This window comes from Abramis brama (genome assembly GCF_963993115.1).
Source record: "Abramis brama genome assembly, chromosome: 23".
NCBI lineage: Eukaryota > Metazoa > Chordata > Actinopteri > Cypriniformes > Leuciscidae > Abramis > Abramis brama.
In genome coordinates this window covers 7,991,796-8,015,775 of record NC_139985.1, presented here as the reverse complement: position 1 = coordinate 8,015,775, position 23,980 = coordinate 7,991,796, and positions in this window count along the sequence as shown.

Below are 23,980 nucleotides of genomic sequence, written 5' to 3'. Positions count from 1 at the left end.
CTTGCACTCAGGGTAACTATTAACAGTTTTAATTTTCAGATCGACATGAAACATCATACATGCAATCAGTTACTTCACTGATGCATCAAAACTGGTTCAACCCATTTTCCTCACCGTGTGCATTAGAATGGTCTCTGTGGTTCTCATAATAACTAATTAAACCATCCTTTGACCTTCCAAATACTACTGCACACAGTGAAATTTGATCATAAGTCTGACGCCAACCCCCTATGTCCAAAAGTCCATTAATTACCCCGCAGCTTTTCTCCCCAGCCCAGAGGAAGGTGACATAGTTTAGCTCTCCTGCTAGGCCCTGCTTTGAATTAAGTCTTTGGGAAGACCTTGCAGATCCCTCTCGCCATATTGCGATTAATCAAACAGTGTTAATTATCTCATTATGAACTAGAGATGGATGTCTATGCCACATTGGACGGTGAGCGGAAAGAGCGAGAGACACAGGGGGCACGAGTGTGTATACAAGAGAGAAAGAGAATGCCATGGAGAGATGGAGACTTGAGAATAAGTTCAATTTGAAGGATTGCAGATACAAGTTATTTTTTAATGCATTTGGCTGGGGACGTGGTGCCGTGTCCAGAATGGAAGTGATGACATCAGCGCAAGCAACCGATCCGCTACTCTAGTTTCATTGCCACAAGCCGCAAGAGATCCCTCATCATCATCCTCACAGCATGCTCTCGTTCTTCTCTCGCGCGCTCCTCCAGCACAGCTGGCCCGCACCACATGCTCGCTCATTCACAAGGAGGATTAGACTCTGTACAAATCCGTCTCTACTGGCCTGGACTTTCACTCAGATCCTCCTTTAACACACTCTGCCTCTAATCACAGAGGAGATCTCATCATACTATCTCAATTGTTTCCTCGAGATTGCAATCAGATTTACTGAACAGTTCACCTAAAAATGAAAATCTGTCATTATTTACTCACCATCATCTTGTTTTAAACTCATATGGTGTTTTTTTTTTTTTTTTCAGAGAATTTTGAAGCAGCTCTTTTCTATGGCTAATGAAAAGTATTACATATCAATAATGCATTATATTTCAAGTCTTCATAAATAAATTTGTGTGAGAAACAGGTTGAGATTTAAGTCATAATTCATTGATAATATTCTACACTGCTGAGATTTGAGAGTAATATTATTATTTTTTAATTCAATTTAAATTTAAACATTTAAAATTCCCCAAAAAACAGAACATTTGAGGAATATGTCTGCCTTGCAAACACTGTCTTGAAACATAAAATGAGCTATAACATGTTCTTCAGAGTGTCTGATCTCTTGCAAAATATAGGAGGAGACATAAATTAAAGCTTTAAATTGCAGTGTCATGGGTGAGTAGTCTTGCTGTTTAAGATTTTTCTTTCAAATAATTCATTACCTTTCAGACACACGTCCAAAAAATTGTCTCCTGTATGGTACGGTCAATTGCATTCATACGCACAGCGGTCTCACTGTTCAAGCACAAGGAGTTTTTAATGCTGACTGCCGTGCTATTGGAGAGAGAAATACAAAGCAGACGATGATCAAAAGGAATCCGATATTGAACTTGGTAACCTAAAAATCTTAATGAGCACATTAGACGTCCCTTTTAATAAATTATATATGGAACACATAATTGCATTCACGAAATTGTGGCGTGATCAAAGTTTCAGAAGCTGTAGAAATGAGAGCGTATGTGCAGAACTACAGGAATGTGTCCTATTATTTCAAGATATAGTTAATTCGTTCCACATTAGAATATGAAAGATTCTAGTAGAAGAGTATCTGTATAATTTCATTCTTAAATGGGGAGAAGGTAATTACACTGACAAGGTTATTTTACCAACATCCTTTAAAGCGTCAGTCCTCTACCATTTACTGATCCGTCCTCTGTAATCTGTACCGAAAACCTGAAGAAAAGGTTTTAAAGAGCAGTTGGTAGAGGAGGCTTAATCCCTCTTAAACATCCTTAATGTCTTCTCAAGTGGGACTTCCTCAGGAGGAAAAGAAGAGTACTTTTCAGATAATCTGTAAATCAGCTTTGCCATGAAGGACTGCAGTTTGTGGCTTTGGTTCCAGGAAATAACTTCTCTCACCTCCTGAGTGGTGTTCTTTTCAACTTTCCTGTGAAATCTCTTACCTCATAATCTCTTAAATCTCAAACGTACGCAGGAAAAGATAATAGTCGAGGAAGAAGCCTTAAAGGGGTACCATCATGAAAAATCAAGTTTTTTTTTGTGATCTTTAGAGATAATTAAGCAATATCACATGAGCAAGAGAACTGTTTTTCCTGTGTTAATCATCGTCTTGCTGATATTTGGATGATTGTGAATGTGATATTAATTTTATACAACAGTTCAATAATCAAAAAGTTAATTTTAAATAACTATTGACTGTTACTTTTTTTCAAAACAATGCCGAGGCAGAACCGTTTTGCGTCTCCGAGCAACACACAGGAGTGGCATTTGTGAATATAGCAGTGTTTTGAACAAATCGATTGATTGTTACTCACTCATTTTGTTTCTGAATGAATCAGTGTTTTGAATGAATCGAATGAGTGAATGATTCAATGACTCATTCATAAAGACAGTCCCTGGCTGTGTCCGAAATCGCATACTCTCTTGAGTATAGGTACTTATTTTGAATAAGTAATTCATGATCGCTAAAAAGTACATTCTATATAGTATGAATGTGTGTAGTATGAATGTAATATCAGTCATCTACCAGTGTCAGTCGTGTCACTTCACTTCCATTCACAAATCCTCTCCCGTGGCCTCATGGGATAGTAAAGTGTCCATTGTATGCACACTTCAGAATCTCTCTGGAAGTAGTATGTCATCCGGGTCATAGTTCGAATTACAGGGGGTACTGGGGGGTACTATACCCCCCAATGAAGACCCCCAAAGGGACAGAAATATCAGTTTTGGGGGGGTCAGATAATTTTTCTGATATTGTGAAAAAATATAATTACGGTTACAATACAAGTCAACTCCTATTTTCACTGTAGGAACATTTTAATGTAAAGCGATTTCAGATACCCCTATTGTGGACTGTACCATTTTTAACCACCGCGGCTAGCAGCAACGGAGATAGAGAACGACTTCAACTTCCCAAGCAAGTGTCAACACTGAATGACAAAACGCTAGTTTCATAAAGTATCATTCTTTTCAACATTCCTTATTTGTATATTCAAAAATATTTAAACTAATCTAATTTAATACAGTTATAATTTTTCAATTTTAATTTTATTGGTAACAGCCTAGTGTCTAATTATTTTAATTGAATATATTTATCAAATTTAAGAATTTGAAATGAAAGATGGAGCATACATTTAATAAAATTAGGGGAAAATGCCCTTTATAAAGGTACAAAAAATTATTCTGAGTGTTTTCAAACAGTGATGTAATGAAACATTGACAATTTAAGCTTGAAGAGTAAAGCCTCTGTTTAGGCTATTAAGTAAATGTAATTTTGCCAAAAGAAGAACTTTTATTTTAAATAAATGTTCATTTTAAATCAGCCTACTTCAGTGTGATATGTTACCATATTATCATGCTTAACACTAAGAATTTGAATAATTGTAATGTGATGATTAGATGCAGATATCTAAATCAAAGAATATGGGTGGTTTGCGGGTGGATTATTTATTTTTAATAGTGGATTCGGGTGACTCAAAGTGCACCAGATTAATGAATTTATCTTTAAAATGTACAAAATTTTCTTAAGGGGGAGCATGCCCCCGGACCCCCCTAGAGGTACCAAGCTCCACCAACAAAAAAATGTGGGAAACACATTAGGCTATATGATGATCTACAAAAAAATACAAATTTAATTATCTTATTATTAAAATACATTATTATGATTTTACCACCTCCGCCTCGTTTTGAGCCAGGGAAAACCCTGAAATAGGCTATAGGCTTCTTGTAAAGGTATTACTTTTACTAGTAATTAGAATGGTATTTCAGTGCACTTAACTTCTAACTTTTGGGAGTTGATCAAAACAGTTCTCTTTTGGATATATAATAACAATGAGATATTCTGTAGCCTACTGATTATCAGTTTGTCGCATGTTTAGACCTTGTATGTGTGTTGCACAACACATGTTGCACTTGGCGATCACGGTGGGGATTGATATGGTAGTGGACCATGATGGTCATAGAAGAAGTGAAGGGGCAGTACCCCCCAATTATGGTGAGGTAATTTGCACTCTGATCCGGGTACTTTTTACCTACTCTTTTATGAGTACTCTGTGAATTTGGACGTACTACTATATAGTAGGGAAGTATGCGATTTTGGATGCATCCACTGTCTTATACTTACTATTTCCTGTGATATTTTGAAGTGTGCATCCACTGGACACTATCCCATGAGGCCGAAGGAGAGGATTGTTGAATGGCAGTGAAGCAACTCAACTAATTAGGTCACAGACAGTGACAACATGGCGGATGAAGCTGAATTTCATTCATACTACCCACATTCATACTATATAGAATAACTTATTTAACGGTCAGTTTCAAACCAAATGTAGTACCTACTTCAGAGTGTACAATTTTGGATGCAGCTAGTCACTTGTTTCGCTCCTAAATGAGTTAGTGTTTTGAACGCATCAGTTGAACAAATGATTTAGTTTCTCACTTGTAAAGACAGTCACTTGTCGCCACCTACTTTGCGTGGTGTAACCTGCAAAAAGAGTAACTTTTAAGACTTTAAGTCCTGATATATATTGATTTCTGATGTCAAAAACTTACAATATTAAAATGTGACGTGACACCCACATTTACAACATTTACAACTTTACAAATTTACATTACAACTTATTTTTACAAGCATTCATTATAGTCTGATCTTAACAGTTTTTCAACATTTCAGTGCGAATTGTTTTGCAAAGATGCAGTTGATTTGATTTGATTTTCAAAAGGCATGGCGTGAGCATTGTTTCTCATTTCACACATGATGAGGATATTTATATAGCCTTACAGATTTTTAAAGGCCCAGAAGCAAAAACATTCCATATAATTTTAAGGGTCTGAGAGTGCATAACTAAACTAAATTATGGCTGTTTTTGGTGCAAAAACAAAAAAACAAAAAACACTATAAGTAATACAAAAAAGTAGTATATGACCCCTTTAACCTAATAATGATCTAGGCCTACAGAATAAACTCTAAGAAGTGAAAATTCCATAATTTTGTGTGTGTTGGGAATGTTTTTGTTTTAATGGAGTGTGTCTTGTTTTGGTAAATAGGGTGTTTGAATAACTTCAGGGAATTGTGCAATCTTTTTCTCTCAAACTATGAACAGACCATGAGCATACTATTTTTACTCTATCAAGCACATTTGTTCTGCTAAAGGCTTTATTTTTAAAACGTAACCCTTTAGCATAATGAGTGTTAAATAAGGATGCTGGGAACCATCTGGCTTTTAACAAGCATAATTGTGAGATGATGGTGTGACATTTTCATATTCTGTGGTGGCACAATGGTATAGTGATAGTATCAGATGCCAATACCATGTATGCCATAGTACTAAATGATTGCTGTAAAGTACCATATTGTTACCATCCAATACCACTACTGTACCATGATACCATAGTTTTTTTGTAACATCCAAAAAACATGGGATTACCATGATGCCATTTCCAAAAAAACATGGTAATATCATTGTACTATGCCTAAAGAACCTAGTAATATCATGGCATATTCTGCTTTCTTGCCAGTATTACTAGCGCTTTGTGATTTTGGAACCTGCACAGCATTCTCTGCTGAATGATGTACAGTACTGGTTTCACTCTTGATGTGGATAGAAAGTACGTGTGCTTGTGGTTGTCTGTTTGCTGTCAGGTGGAAAGAGAGAGTGAGAGAAAGCAAACGAATGTGTTTCACACTTGTTACATCAGTTCTGACTGACAACTGTGGTGGCAAACTTCACGATGAGACCCAGAGCACAGGTTCTCCATCCTCACCTGTCAACATGCATCTTTTCTGTCAGATTTCTGATTTACCTTAACTCAGATTGTGTAGAACAATCCTGCCCTCTTGCACTAAACATTACAAACCATAGTACTAAAAAGAGAGGTTATATAACATATGTTATGAACTTTTCAATAGCATTCTAAAATTCAATCATATTGTTTCTATCCATACTTGATTAAAGGGTACAAAATAAACTTACTTTGTAATTATAAATATATTTATATTATATAAATATAATGGTAACACTTTACAATAAGGTTCCTTTATTAAACATTAGTAAATGTATTAACTAACATGAACTAACAATGAGCAATACATTTACTACTGTTTTTGTTAATCTTTGTTAATGTTAGTTAATCAAAATAAAGCTGTTCATTGTTTGTTCATGTTAGTTCACAGTGCATTACCTAATGTTAACAAGATTTTAATAAAGTATTAGTAAATGTTGAAATTAACATTAACAAAGATGAACAAATGCTGTATAAGTGCAGTTCATTATTAGTTAATGTTAACTAATGTAGTTAACTAATGAACCTTATTGTAAAGTGTTACCAATATAATAATATACAAATATAGAAGTTTGTGGTCAGTAGAGTTTTATTTAAAGAAATAAGTACTTTTATTCATTAAAGGCATTTATAATGGTACAAAATATAACAATTTCAAATAGATGCTATTCTTTTGAACATTCTATTTCTAATTCTAATTATGATTGAAGAAAATGTCACAGAATATTAAGCAGCACAACCATTTTTAGCTGTGATGATAATAAGAAATGTTTCTATTTTCTAATGTTTCTATTTAAATATATTAAAATAGAGATAAATAATTTTAAATTCTATCAATATTTCACAGTATTAGTTTTGATCAAATAAATGAAGCCTTTAAAAAAAAAAAAAAAAAAAAAAAATGTTTTAAAAATCTTACCTACCCTAATTTTTTTTATGGTAGTGTAAAAATATTAGAAATAACTTCTCCCTTATGACAACAGGGTTAGTTATCTGTTTTTCCTTGTATATTAATGACATATTCAAGGTGAGTCTCTCTAAAAATGCACCTGTCACAGTTCATGATTTTGTTCCAATTTGGTGAAATAATGCTTTGGAAAATATATTAACAGAAACTCATTTATGATGTTAACTATTCAATTGAGAAATTATTTGATTTGTATTGTTCATTTTCATCTGTGAGTATTAGATTATCATTTTAACACATTTAATTTATGTATCATGAGTTATGTAACATATTTACTCACAAAACTATTTTTTACGAGAATACATTTTTGGACTCTTGGTTAGATCGCTCTTCTGATGTGATAGTTCACTAGTTAAGAGATATTAAATGAACTGTTGGTCAATTAACAATCTGCCAAGCAGCCTGATCATCAGCACATTGGAGAGCTCCGTAAGTCACAGCGGTTATACATTCCTTCTCGTCTCATTCCCGGCTCCTTGTTCCGTGGCCCCTGCTGAGCTCATCTCGGTGCCTTGTCCCTGGAGGACTAGAGAGAAAGACAGAAAGACAAGAGGAGGCTTTGAAACGTGCTTCTATTTATGCATTCACTCTCTAATGTGGGGAGGACAAAGCCAGAAAAGAGAGATGAAGAAGCGAAAAGAAAATACAACTGACAAAACGCCACAACAAAGCCAGAGAGTAAAGACGTTTAAATGGCTTTGACCCTGTCAGACTGTTCCCTGAACACGTCTGAAAAGTTTTCATGCGCATTTTATGAGCCTGTAGTGATGGCAGGATTCATATGCACTGAAAAAAAACTTTTAAGCCCGGTTTTATCTGTTTGTTTATCTGTTTGTTGCTTTTACCCTTACGTTTGTTGCTTGTCAGATTTTACAATATGACCCCGGGGGGGGTCTTGGGCAAAAGCCAAGGCAGATGTTTGAACATCAATGCTCTTTAATGCCAGCCTGTACGATAAATCGGAAGAATTTGGTCATGATTGACAGCACTGACTGGGCGTTTTACATCATCAGCCACGTTCTTTTCTGACATCCTCCCTAGCTGCGTTTCCATCCACGTTTTCTAATTATGAATTTTTGGAAATTGAATAAAAAGTGGTGGATGAAATCACCAAGATGTCAATATGCATTAAAAAATAATAATAATCATACTGCAAGTATAGTATGTAATATAGGATAACCAACATGTAGAATTTTTCTAAAGCAGTGGCTTTGCATTCAAAGATCTTATTTTCAAAGGGGTCCTATTATGCTTTTACATTTTTGCTTTTTTAGGGGCTTTTTACATGACATTGTTTTGAACTAAAAACAGAAAACAACAGCAGCATTTTGGAGGCCTGAAAAAGCAAACTTTTGAAAACAGGTTTTAAAGTTTTTGAAAATGATACCATTAACTCCATGTAAACTACAAAATTGAGAATTTGTGAAAACGGTAACGTTATGCGCATGCGTATTGTGTGTTCAGTCTATTGACATCGCCAACTACTGGCCTGTCATGCATAATACATTTTTTATAGTTTTCACTGAACCTTGTGAACGGGATCGTTTTGAGAAAGTTGTTGTCTCTAATCGAAAAAAACAAAAACAAAGGAAAAATGTTTCAGTTTTTCGTTCTCATCGTTATCATGTAAACATACCCTTCAGCCTGATCTCATTGTTAATACGTAGGTACAGAGCCGGACAGTAACGGAGTACATTTACTTGAGTACAGTACTTGAGTACAATTTTGAGGGATCTGTACTTTACTCGAGTATCATTTTTGGGGAGTACTCATGACTTTACTCAAGTACATTTGAGAGGCAAATATTGTACTCTTTACTCCACTACATTTCTATCCATAACCGTGAGTACCCGTTACTTCTTCAAAAAAAAAAAGGAAAAAAGAAAAATCTCGGAAACCCTCAATTTATTGGTTCCCTCTCAAACGTGATTGGATTGTGCAGGCGCCACTGATTGGGACAGCCTATCAGCAATCACCTTCAGCTTTCCGCCAAAGTCAACTCCATGGTCAGATTTAGACGCAGCAGGTCCATCCCGGGAATGTGCCAACCCGTGCCCCCCCCCCCCCCCCCCCCCATTTCAATTTTCTGAACAAGTTAATGATAGTTTTCGCTTCAAGTGTTTGCTGTGTTTACCAATGTAAGCACTGTGGCAGTAGTAATGCAATATTTAAAAAATGTACTCTTGTACTCTTGATACTCAAGTACTTTTAAAAACAAGTACTTTAGTACTTTTACTAAGTTAAGTAGACATCTGACTGTAGTACTTTTACTTGTGCTCGAGTAAAATTTAGCAAGGGTTATCTGTACTTTTACTCAAGTAATGAAGCTGTGTACTCTGTCCGCCTCTGCGTAGGTATTAATACGTAATTTTCAAAAGTAGAAAACGTATGTTTTGTACGTTTGGATAGATGCTGAAACGTATGATATGGACGAATCTGCAACATTTTAACGCAACATTTATTACGATTTTACAGCTACAAAACGTTAACTATTTACGAACCTTTCATATCATAAAGATATCTGTATAATTTCCCTTTAACCGTTTTAGAGAGAAATGTAAGATCCCTTAACCCTACTTCCAAACCTAAACATAACATTACCCATTTTATACAGAATATAAAAAGGATAAAACGTAATGGAGAGATGTGTAGGGAAATGCCATTTTTATTAACAATATAGCATTAAAATATATTTTGAGCCACTAATCCTACTCCTACCCCTAAACATACCCAACATTTCTTAAAACTATGTAGGCTACATTTATGAAGAAAACAGATGTGTGTAATAATAAATAATTTATTTATTGCGAAAATGTCAAAACCGGTACCAAAAGTCGTTCACATGACGATGTGTTGCAGTCGCAGTCCTCTCTGGCAGTATATACTAGTTTTGTATGAGGTACAGAGCAGAATTTAAGTTATTAATCCATGAAAATGTTAACCCGGCTTCGCTCTGTGTGAAGGCCATAGGTGAAGGCTCACCCACTTCTCCATTTCAAATGTAGTTCACTGACTAAACACGGCATGTCGCAAATCTGTGACGAAGCAGGCGAGAGCCAATGAGCGTTTGATATCACTGCCGTAAAACATGTCGTAACACTTCGTGAGGGCGCAATTTTTGAATTTGAATTCATCACGAGCGCGGGATTTGACGTTTACGGCCGCTGCTGAGAATGGAGATGAAGATAGCTGGATAAAGGGCTGAATTTGGATCTGTTTCTTGCAACCATATGGATTCTAAAGATTTGGATTACGTCAAGCTAATAAAATTGATGTCTTTTGTGAATTTATGTTGTGTTTTGGTGTATTATGGTTCTATAGGAGAAAACGCCTTTTGTGTCTCACGGTAAATAAACTAAATATTACAAAATGGTTAAACGATTAAAGAAGGTATTTTTAATGTTTTAAAGTGTAGTTTTGTTGAACACCATGTAGGCTAATCCTCCTAAACGAGTTTGTAGCAGACGGCACGAAATGCTATTATTTCTTATGAGTAACCTGCATTTAATAAATGCAACTGAAAACATTATTGATAAGACAACTGAATGCAGTAGTCAAAACATTAATGCCACGATTTTAATATGCATAAATAGGAATATGTACAAATTTGTACGTCAGTAGAGTTGTTCATACGTAAATATTTAACGTTTTAGTGCTGTAAATACGTCAGTATTATACGTTTCTGTGTGTATAAAACGTAAGTAAATGTACGTGTGGTAGAACTACACTTTACGTAAAAATACCATAGACTGTAAAAAAATATGGACGTAGTGTCCGTGATGTCACCCGTAGGTTTCTGAAGACCGTTTTTTAAAGCCTAAAGTGGGCGTAGCCGACCGCCGCCATCTTGACAGTGCGTCACTCCCGGATAAACGAAAATGGGCGAAAAACCCTAATGTGACGGCTAACAGACAGCAGACAAACGACTAATGATGACTAATGATCACAGCAGTGGGAATCCACCTGTCACTCAAAAGTGGCCACACTCTTAATTATGCAGAAATTTAAGGCTTAATATAATTTAAACGGATGAGTTATAAAAAAATTCACCCCCCTCACAGTTGTCATGAAGGGCAAAATTAGCTGGACTCTGCACCCAGCCTCAAGTGGCCAGTTGATGAATTGCCGTTTAATTCACTTCCGTGTTGGTTTCAAGAGAGAGACAGGGAGGTTGCCGCTTGAAAAATACACATGTATTCTCATGAGATCATGCACCCTTAGTGCAGACTTGAGTTGGCTGACCAATCAGCGAAGACTGCACTTTTTCGGAAGATGGGTTTTTAAGAAACTAAAACTGAAATGGAAAATTCAAACATAGGGTGAAAACTGGAACTGCAACAATGTAAATTATAATAATAATACATTCTATACATTCTAATAATGTATTCTAGAAGACCACATAAACAAATTTATGAACCTGCAAATGAACATAATAGGACGCTTTACAAGCTTTAATGCTGAAATGGTCTCATGAATTTGTACCTTTCTTTACAGATACTGGCTGTTATCCAGGTAGGGACTGTGAATTCCAACCTAAGCTGAGAGAAGCCTGCATACATTTCTGTCCTGTCTGAAAAAATGCCTTGGCCACCTGTCTTCCCTCCTGAATTGCTGCTTGTCAGGTATAGCAAGCATGGTGGATGAGGCAATTGAGCATGAAGGTGGCTAACCAAAAGGGTACAAGCCCTTGCCATATTCACTGTCCATTTTCACCTGTCCATACGCACCTGTTTATTCTTGCTTGTTCAGCCCCACCTGTTCATACTTAATTGTTCATTTTCAGCAGTTTACACTTAACCTGCCAATACTCACTTGTTTATTTTCAGCTGCTCAATTTGTCCATACTCATTCATCCTTAGCTGTTTAAACTCATCTGTTCATTCGCCCCTTCGCTACGCTCCACCCCCTTTGCTTTGGACGCACGGATGGATGGATGGATAGATAGATAGATAGACAGACAGACAGACAGACATGCATATATATATATATATATATATATATATATATATATATAGATAGATAGATAGATAGATAGATAGATAGATCTCAGCTGTTTAAACTTACCTGTACATATTTGCCTCTGTTCGTACGTGTCTATTCACAAGCGTTCAACATTCCAAACTCTATCACTGCAATTTAACTCAAGGAACATTCTGGCAAGACATTAAAATCTCACTATTTAACAGCACTCAAGTGTCTGTGGGGGTCTGCGCTGCTGCTCGCTAGACCTCTCAAGGCACTTCAGAAATATCTGTATGATTGCCTCTTACAGCCACCAGAGCTTATTCAATCAAACAAAACAACCAGCCAAAAATAGACACCCAGGTCGAATGTGCAAACTTCAACAGCTTCACTGGTGAAAATTCCACCATCTCTTTGAATAAAAGAACTTTCCTCCGAATGGCCGAGAGTAGATTACCGCAGATTTGATGATTGATCCATCAAATATTGGAGACTACTGTGATGCATAAGCAATGCATAAGCAGGGATTGATCCATCTATATTGGAAATGCAGTTGTTAGGAAGACGGCCTTTATCCATCTGTTAATACTGGGAAATACACTCCGGATGTATACATCAAATTCTTCTAAACCAGGGATTCATAAATATCTGGGTGTGTGACGGAACAGAAAGTGGTTGTTGGATTATCAGTACTCAGACGAGACACCGGTGTGTGGAGAAGATAACGGAGAGGCTCCAGTGGAAACTCTAGGATTTCAGTCTAATGCCTGGTATTGGAAGTTTTTTTTGGCTGTCCCACACAAAAGATGACCAATTGTGGTGATTTCTGTGTTCGTTGCTCTTAAACGGTGGTTCAACGTTGTACAGTGAGAGAGATTCAAGGACGGCCGCTGTCATGATCTTTCGACCAAAGATAGCCTACAATAATTTCCTGACAGTGTTAGAAATTTAGCATGATTATCTCACTGTGTGTTTGCTGCTACGACCTACATCTACTGAGTAGCCAATAAAAATGCAACATGAAATGACGTATTGATCATTGCAACATGGCTTTAAAACTTAAAAGCGCCATTTGCAAAATGCATGTCAAGTTGGCTTCTTTTCCCTAGCCATGACTGCGTCCATATTCTCCTCTTTCGCTTCCTCTTCTTTTTTTCAGTGCACATAAAAACCACAATTGCCAAAGTGTGATTCATCATTGCGTCATAGCCTACGATTCAATAGATATCATGGTGCTCAATTATCATTAATTGTTACTATTGCTCAATTAACAATAGTTCAGTTTATCATGTTGAAAATGTTTTGCTGAAATGTTCATGCTGCTTAATATTTTTTTTATGGAAATCGTCATAGTTTTTTTTCTGGATTATTTCATGAATAGAAAGTTCTAAAGAGCCGAATTTATTTGAAATGGACATGATTTGTAACATTATAAATGTCTTCACAATTGATAATAATAAGAAATGTTTGTTGATCATTAAAACAGTGTATTATGATATTTGTGTATACATGAATGTTATGAAGAATCATGTGAAACTGAAGACTGGAGTAATGATGCTGAAAATTCAGCCTTGTTATCACAGGAATAAAAGCAGCCTCAGTGAGCATTAGAGACTTAAAAAAAAAAAAAAAAAAAAAAAATATATATATATATATATACACACACACACACACATCACAAAATCTTAAATATTCCTAAATATAATTGACCAGCAGTGTACAGTATATCATACCTGTCAGTGTCTGATGCTGGAAATGTGTAAAATAGTTGAAATTTTGTTATTATATTATCTTAGTATTATTTGCCTCGAATAATAATAAATAATAATTAATAAGAAAAAATAGTCCATTCTTTGCGTTCGCTGTTAAATACAGCCTTTTTTAACCAAAAAAGCCTTTGGTGTTTAGTACAGTACATAATATCGACCAATTGAAATTGGCTTTAGATCTGAAGTCAGATTTACTTTGGATTTCTGTCCACATGGAGAATCTGTCAATCTGCCAAAGTAGTCTATATGGTGAGTGGTCTTTAAGCACACAGAAACAGTTGGAGTGCTTTGCTCACAAGAGGCGACAGTGTCTCAGAGGGTCCATATTAGTGCTGTGAGCCATGACGTCCTAGCGTGGCCTCTGATACCACTGAGGCTCCGTAGAGAGAGAGCTTATGCAGATCCTTTCCTGTAGCAGTGAAGGATGCTGGGAATCTCTCTCCAATCATCTTTCGGAGAAACAACCCTCCTGGCTTCTTTTTTGTGGGATGATGCCGAGACTAATAAAGGCCTACCCAGATGTCCTGAGCTCAATGCTCCTTTAATCCTCTTTTCCCTCACTTTCTTCTCTTTCAATTCTCTCTTTCCATCAGTAGAGTGTGTCCTGGTCAAAACTCATCCTACATCCTGGGGGATCGCTGCCCGGGTTGAAGGGGGACACGTAGAAGGAGATTAGCTTTGTGATAATGCAGGGATTCACACCTGGTTGTCTGGCCTGTAGCTGATTGCAAAGTCAATGGATTTATCTTTAGAAAGCTGCATAAATCAATAAAAAACAGTGGAGATTCGCACCATTTTAACAGAGCAGGGGAGTTTTAGTCATGTAGGATCACAGATCTATTAGACAAAACTAAGAAATGAATTTATTTTGAATGTAGAAAGGCATCACGTGCATTTTACACGGCTACAAGCTGTTCTTGTACAGATGTCCATTATGGATGGGTGTTTTTCTGTAAGTGACAAAGTCACCATGAAATCAAAATGGACCTTTTTTAATGGAATATTGCAGTATTTCTTAAAAAAAATAAAAATTCTGTGCACTTTCATGTGCCCTTGTAATCTTTACTCAAAATAACTCTTGGAGCGACATCTCTTCTCTTCTCTGATGGTGTTTATTGGCATGCGGGCGGGACAATCTGTCAATCACATGAGATCACAGCAATAACAAACCACAACCATCCAATCAATTCCTGATGGACAAAAAATAAGGCAACTTACATTGAGCTAAAAGATCTCATGCTCCATTGAAAATGAACTATACTGGGAGAAACCTGCAAAATGCCCTTTGTTCCTGCTTTAACACAGATGTAGTGCATTTATACACATGATGTTTCAGTAAAAATATGACTCATATGTAAACATTACTGTCACAATCTTTGTTTTCTATTGTAGGAAAGTGGCCTCCAAAACCTGAAAGCTTACTGTACCTCCTTGAAGGTGAGCAATGAGTGCAGTTCCAGAATAGGACAAAAACTGCAGTCATATGTTTTCATACCCAGAGCTGCCAAACGGCTGGTTTGTGTGGAGACTTGTGGATGTGCGTCAGATGAATAGCAGAGGCCAAACAAAGACAAGAATCACCTGCGTCAGGTGCAAAAAACGCCCTGTCAGTCACTTCCAAATTAAAAGGTATTTGGTGGGTTTATAGCAACAATGGAGAAAATGTAATTATGTTTGACAGGTTGCTTGATGGAAGATTGGAACCATAACTAAAATCTGTGCCCATCAGCCGTTTTTAGATGTGAATTTTTTTTTCTTTTTTTTTTTCTAAACAGTCTGCTTCAGGTGAATAATTTATCATGAAAATTCTTCACATTTGTCAAGTGTGAAAAACTGTGCACAATGCATTTTAATTTAAAAGAAATAATGAAGAGAAATATTTTTTTCACTTGTAGGAGGACAGCAAGGAAAGTTCATACGTGTGTGATTGATGTTACCAAATTGAGTTGATATAAGCTGTATAAGTGCAGTTCATTATAACTAATGTAGTTAACTAATGTTAACTAATGAACCTTACTGTAAAGTAATACCAATTAATGAGGGATCTCAAAACAAGTGGCCATATATCACATTTCTGCCTCGCCCCAAAAAATACCACCTCCGTTCCTGAAATATATATGTAATATTGGGTAACTTACATTTAAAACAAAATAATGCCTTCATGCTTTCTCTATTTTTAGTGAATACAGGTGTTTTGAACAAATCAGTTGAGTATTTAATGCCATGACTCACTACTGGATTTGGTCCAGAATTATCTTTTTAGAAAATGATTCAATGACTTACTCATACCAAGAGTCATTTGCATATCATTGAATGAATCAGCATTTTTTTTAATTAATCGGTTTAATGAATGATACAGTATTAATAGTTAATTAGGTATTTTTATCCTGAAATTGTATGACTAAATGGAGTTGGATGTTGAACATCTATACATATTACATTGGTTCCACTGTTATTATAGCGTCCTTCTCACCATAACAAGTATTAATTCATATCCCTTTGAATTCCCCAGTCATTTCTAGGCTCCAGACTTGGCCCAATTTAGTGAGGATGAGCCCATTATTCAGGCTGACCTCTGAGGTTTCAAGCTCAAATTATGAGCCTCAATGGGTGGAGCCCAAATCCCCCAGCACCCCCTGGCCTGGGTTAACCTCTCGTCTCCTAAAGAAAAATGAAATTCCTTAAGACTTGGCTGTAGCTTGGGAATAACATGAACACAACTGTTAAATGGGACATGTTGTAAACCTTCTTGGAGACAAAGCCAAAAGAAAAGCAAAAGAAACCTATAATTGTAATTGCCTGTGTTACATGTTCTGAATTAATTACATACATCTAATGGTTAATGTTTGTCATGTGTAAGCACTGAAATCCCCCAAGAGAAAAATGAAGTCTTGGGATTTCAAAGTTACTTTCACAAAACTGTTTCTCTCTCTCTCTCTCCATTCTTCAGAAAAACTTTGAGCTTAAGAGTATATTTCACATCTAACCCTATGTAGCAATTTGCTATAATCTGAAGGCACATTTGTTCTATGAGCCACAAATAGAAAAAGGAAATGACCTACTTTCACTTAAATCATCTATTGTTTTCATTGCCACAAGAGTTAACATTCATGAACGACTTGGGCGGAAGCTTCAAAAGTTATAAAGAAATTAATTTAATCCCCACAAGACTCCCGTAATAGGACAGGTAAAGACGCTTCCCAAAGCTGTATTCCCAATGAAATATCATGTTTAAGATATATTTCTCACTGAGGTAGTCTGACACGCCACTTTGTCAAACTCGACTACCTATTATGGCGAAGGCAAAATTCTTTGTTCCAAGAGGATCCGGACGTATCGCTTTTGAATTGCTGAAACTTAGAGGCTTGTTTCGTCTCTTTCTTTGAGTGCAACTTTTGAAAAAGAAGAATTGAAATGACTTAGATGATGGATTGCTGCTTTCAAATGTTTGTCATATTAAATTGAATGACTCTCTTAGTTGGCAGTATTGCTCTTTGTAAGCGTCAGACTTGACTCAGTCTATTGTTAGGTTCCTTTTCATTGGGTTGTCTAACACAATGTGAAAGCAAAGTCTCTTTTTGATCACTCCTACGTGTGACAAACCAACACCACAACATCAGCAGAATGTCGCTTACAATCACAGATCTAAAACTGTCATACTTTCCAGTTGTATACCTGTTTGTTTTTAATAAATCATTTTGACCACAATGATATTTACTGTATCTTCCTTTATTGAGTGGGCTGTTGGCATGATACACTGCAAAAATTGTTTTTGTCTATAGATACAGATAGAGTTTTTTTTAATTTTTTTATTAAGTGTGTACATGTAATTTACATATATGCTTAAAATTTTTTCTGCTGTAGGCCAGTAATTTCTTGCCCTCTGCGGCGTGTACCTTTGCGTTGTTAGCGTAGCGGCTAGCATACTTAGATCAGAGCCTAATGAACAGATTAGAGAGGACACTATGGGCCAATTAAAAGCAATGAGGGTGTTTTGCTGACGTGGCAGTGTGGCGAGGTAATTAACACCACTGCCCTCTGACATGTCCCACGAGAAAAACCCTGACACAGACACACTCACCTCTAGAATGCTGTCTAAGGGGAAATGTATTGGACATACACTTTCACCTTTCTGTGGTATCATTCGCTCATGCTCTTGTTTTTGAAATACACTATAATGCACACAAATACAATTGAAATACACCCATTGTTTGGCGGTATTGTAGTTCAATGCTGATTTTGAGTATTTGTCATGCTTATCAGTGATGTACAGAGTGCAACAAACTTAAAAATACTGCTGCTAAATGATAATAATCAGAGTATTTAATCAAAATCCAGTCATTTGTAGCTGACAAAACAACTAATTTTGGGTGTTGCCTCAAAGCAGCAGTGCATTGTCAGGAAATGCACCTTTTTTTGTGGTGTAGCATATGTCATCAAATGCAATCTGTCAGTGTCCTCAGCAAAAAAAACAAACAAAAAAAACATTTCCAATAGCATATCCAATATTTATATTATATACACATGTTTGAAGGTTTGATCTGTATGATTTAAAAAAAAAAAATGTTTAAATAAGTCTCTTACGCTCATCTATAGGCTGAATCTATTTGGATAAAATATAAATACAGTACAAAAACAGTAATAATGTGAAATATTATAAACTGTTTTCTATTTTAATATATTTTAAAATGGAATTCATCCGTGTCAGCATCATTACTTTAGACTTCAGTGTCACATGATCCTTCAGAAATCATTCTAATATGCTGATTTGGTGCACAATAATTTTGTATTATTATTATAATGTTAAAAACAGTTGTGTTGCTTAATATTGTTGATTTTACAGGATGCTTTAATTAATAGAAAGTTTAAAAGAACAGCATTTATTTGAAATAGATTTTTATTGTCACTTTTGATCAAATTAATGCATCTTTGCTAAATAAAAGTATTATTTCTTAAAAGAAAATAAATAAAAAATCTTACCCAAAACATTTGAATGGTTTTGTGTAACTTGAGCCATTATTATCCATACAAAGTAACAATATAACAAGGACATTTTGTAATGTGTAAATTTGTAACCCTTAAATGTGTTTGTGATGCAAACAAAAAAAAAACTAAAAATCATGCTGTCTCTCACACAGGCAATTTGACAGTCAGTTTGTGTTTATGAAATGCTGCCGTCCTACTGAAACACACAAACACATGCCTCCCACACCAAAGGCACTGTTAAGTGCGTGATAAGAGAACATATTACTTCTCAACCTCCTAATCAAAGCCTGGGGGCAACATAAAAGCACTTTACACCTGTAAGTCCCCTTGTCTGCAATTTTGTTTGGAGAGAATCCGTACCCTAAAATAAATTTCCCTGAGAGTGCTACTTAAGATCTCCAAGGGAGCTGCTGGCATTTGTCTTAGAGTTAAATTGCTTGTTATGTACATACTGTAGACTAATTCCATTCTGAAATCTATATTGGGTGAGTAGATTTAACAGCGGCGCTCGGCATGGAGGCGTTGCTTTCTCTGAACTCCTCCGAGTTCTGCTCACCATGGAGACCGACCACTTATTCCAGCTCACGGGTGTCAAATCACAAGTTAATCCCCGAATCTGCTCGCTGCAAATTGCAGGGTAACACAGGAGAAACCATTCTTTCCTCTGATTGTTTTTAAAATGAAGCAAAGAGTGTGCTTTTTGCCAATGTTGGATGGAATCTGATCATTCTTCACTTGTTCTCCCACTTTTACAGCCCAGTGCCAATGTCCAGGTCTCTATTTCCCCCACATTTATTTGGTTCCAGAATCTGTGGAAAGCTAAACTCCATGATTTGCTTCATCCCAGTACCGCCCAGCTGCGATATTGACTTGCGGTTTTTCAATCGCGTGGTCGTAGATCACAATTACACCAAATCGTGTGAAGCCACCCTCAGCTATCAGAGTTCACTGCGTGGGATCTGGTTAAAAGACCGCATATCTTGTTCTAACTTGTAGGCCTGTTGCTGGCCCTTTCATCATATGCCTTCATATAGAAAGAGGAGGGCCAAAAATGTGTTTGACTGTTTGATTAGTATTGGAAAACTCTGTGTGCATGTGTATGTGTGCAAAGTCAATGACTTGTCGAACAGGGGAAGTCAAGTCTGGCTTAAACGCACCAGTGGTTCCCCATTCCCCTCTCTGCAGGTGCCCCATGCTTCTTTGTCAATTTAGACAATTATGTTTCCATTATTTTGCTTTTCATTCCCATTAATAAAATTGGCCATGATTAATGAAGAAAATACCCATAGTGTAAATTATCCGTGACGAGCGCTGCTTTTTAGGGACTTGGAGAAATCTAGTTTGGCTAATTGTATTTTGTTGAGGGAAATACCTACAGCATGCATTTCAGAAGGGCGGATAAAAGCACTTTCATATGAGAAAGAACAGGGGAAGTCTTATAAGAACACGGGGAGAGATAGAAAGCAATTTATAAGAATGTCACTGTGATCTTACTATGTGGAGAGTAAGAGGTTAGAGAGTCTGATCAGTGATTTGGCACGTATTACTCCTATTAACTAGGGTGGGAAAGACAAAAACACATTTCTTTTCACCTTCTCTGTAACCTCTGCGTATATTAAAGTGTTTAGCCGACCCGCTTCTTGAGTAAATTGAGGTGTATGGAACTGATGAGACCAGATCGCTTTGGTCGGTTTTGAGCTGTGCTTCATAAACGTCAATTTTTATTTCGAACAATTTCTGATGCAATCATCCCCAGAAATTTAGTGGATGGAGGGCAGTTTTTATTTTGTTATTTTTATTTATTTTTTATTTTCTTTAGAATACCAAACATAAAATGTCCCCCTTCATGTCAGATCTCATTGATATAGGTGTCTTGAGAAATTGCACCTGTCCTTATGACAGCCCTAGGCCCTCTAAACCGCAAAAAAGGGCATATTTATACTTAGTCGCTTTATGTGTATTGATGATCGGATTGCTCTCATTCCTTTTAAACGTGACCGCATAAATGTGTCACCACAGAATGGATGTCAATTCTGATGCTATACTATTCGTGTGTGGATTGCGGGCTCTCAAACGTCGGTATATGGACGTCTGTTTAGAAGAAGTTAAGTTTACACTACCGTTCAAAAGAAATTACTACTTTTATTCAGCTAGGATGCATTCACTTGATGACAGCAAAAACTTATATAATGTTTTTCGTATGATTCGTATGAAACTGATAAAACCAGGTCAATTTGTGTTGGGCTCCAATTTGTATTTTGAACAATTTCTGATGCAGTCATTTTCCAAAATTTACTGTCACAGCAGAGGGTGAAAGGCAGTTTAATCAACAATTTACAGTTGACAGATTGAAAACAGCCTGGATGAATTACATGAGATGTGCTGCCCTTGTGTTTTGAAAATGTATTTTTAGACGCCATCACGATTGACTCTCAGTTTAAAATTTGCACCTATCTGAGGGTTAGAGTTAATGAGGACCACCTTCCTCCGAGTTTCTGTGAGATAGCGTTGTACAGTAAGTGTGTGAATGTACTGTATGTTTGCTGATGTGTTAATGAGGTGTTGCCAAAGCAAAACAGTAGGCAACGTTCCAACACCCAAACTGCAAATCCTGTATACAAAGAGCTCGAACTCTGTTGAACCGTCAGAGCAAATGAGCCAGTGTCATGGTTTGTTTACCATTTTTCTACCAAGGTCGATGTGCGTTTTCAGTGTTTTCTGAGAACTTTTATTTTCATTCTCCTTCTGAAATGGTAAAATCCATTCTTTCTAGCAGTCTCAAAGTTTTCCAGTCACAGATTTTAATTTTCCTACCCAATAAAACAATGCAGCGCAGTTCACCACATGGGCTCAAAACACTCTCTCCACCTGTTCCAGCAGACGCTACATAAATCCATGTGTACACAGCCCACAATACGGATTTCTCTCATTTTCTGCCTTTTCCTCTCTCCCTCTTTCTCTCGCTGTAAATCGAAATAATACCTAGATCATTTTTAATTATTCCAGCAGATTGAATTGATGAGCAGGCGCTCATAGTAATGAAACCGCTGTAATAGACACATTTCTCTGAGCTAAAGAGCAAAAATTGTTCACATGTAATTATGTGTAGTGTGTATTGTGTAATGGAGCTTGAACATGGATGTAATGAGCTAATATATGAAGACATTTATCGCCAGGAGAGGTGTGTATCAGAATCATAAGCAGGATTAGTTTTTCAAATGACGTTTGAGTTGCAGTTATTAACACAGGATGTCTAAGGTTTTATGTACTGATTCAGGTGGTAATGAGATCTTTTAGTATGATTGGAGTGTTTGATGTCTGAATGTGGGCTTTAAAGAAGGTCAATGATGCACGGATCACAAAACACATGGAAATAAACTAATTTATATATGTAATATAATTCTAACAATGGGAATTTTAGATTTATACACTACTGTTCAAAAGTTTGGGTTGTTAAGATGATGTTTTTTTAAAAGGTCTCTTATGCTCACCAAGGTTGTATTTGTTTAATCAAAAATAATGTAAAAACTGTAATATTGTGAAATATTAACCATTTTCCATTTTAATTTATTGTAAAATGTAATATATTCCTGTGATGGCAAAGCTGAATTTTCATCATCATTACTCCAGTCTTCAGTGTCACATGATACTTCAGAAATCATTTGAATCTGCTGATTAGGTGATTAAGTAACATGTCTTATTATTATCAATGTTAAAAACCATATTTTTTTTATGGATTATTTGATGAACAGAAAGTTCAAAACATGTATTTGAATTATAAATAGTTTGTAACATATAGATATAATTTTTTATATTTTTTTTTACTAGTGGGTGCAGGACACTATAGTTCATTTATGTAAGTGAGGATAGCAAAATAAAGTAAACTGTGACATATTATGTGCAAAAATTCTTCATACAGTGGATTACCAGTAAAATTTATAAAACTTTTGGACCAAAAATTACACTTTGCCCTGACCATGTTTTGCTTAAGTGCTTTTTCTTTAATTGCTAATGCGACCTTTTTACACCATAGACTGAACAAAATTAAGCATTGCTTGGTAATTGGTTGACCTAAATTGGTATTATCTAATTGTGTACTTAAATTTAAAAGCTGACGGCTATTCAACCTAATTCATTTGTGAGACAGTCTAACACGGGAATGGGCAAACTCTGTCCTGGAGGGCCAGGACAGAAAAAACATATATTTTGTTGCAAAGAAAACCAGAAACAAAGATAATCAGGTGAAACAGTTTTCAGCATAATTAGAAGTAGAATAGTTAACAAATTTTACCCTTGAACAAAAGTGACTATTTGTTATCATGAAAGTATGTTCACCATCAATACTTTCTTGCAACAGATCTAAATGTTCAGGATATTGATTTTTAAATACAAAGTAGGAATTTTCTTCTTTAGACACACATACATCAAGTATCAGCATACAAATCTCAACAATGGTGACATGCTTCATGCATGGTGGTTTTATACTATGGTGGCTCCCAACATGCATTGCAGCATGAAGCATGTCACCATTGTTGACATCCATATGCTGATTCTTGATGTCTGCGTGTGTATCCAGAAACATTTTTCCATAATGTATTTTAAAAGTCAAAATTCAGAATGTCTGATCTGTGGCAAGAAAGTATTGTTTGTGAATATAACTTATTAATAACAAATTACCACTTTTGGTCAGTGGTAAGATTAGTGAATTATAATGCTGAAATCTATTTCACCTGATTATCTTTGTTTCTGGCTTTCTTTGCAATAAATTGTGTGTTTTAGAACACATTGTTGCAAAGATCACAAACTCACATAAAAGCCAAGAGTCAAATTGCCCAACTAAAGGAAACACTGACCAACATAATGGTGACCAAATATTTTCAATAAAACATCAACATCTAAACCTCTGTTGTCAAAAAGAACTTCGGCTGAGATCTTGAGAGATTTATTTATTTCCAGATGATTTCAGACTGTGTGGCTTTAAGTCAGTTATAGTTCTTGTGTTTCATTTTCTGAGTGTAAACATGATGTTGAACCAACCTCACATTGCAACATTGATTCAATGCCATTACCATTAATTTTTGGATGAAGTCTTAAAAAAAATTCAACATTAATTGTGGGAGCAAAAGTGAGGTTGAGTCAAAAATTGACACATTAACATCGATTTAACATTGTTTCGATGGTTGCTATCTATCTGGGACCCTATCAAACACACCTGAACCAGCTAATCAATGTCTTCAGGATTACTAGAAAGCTACAGGCTGGAGAGTTTATCAGGGTTGGAGCTAAACTCTGCAGAGCTGAGGCCCTCCAGGACACAGTTTGC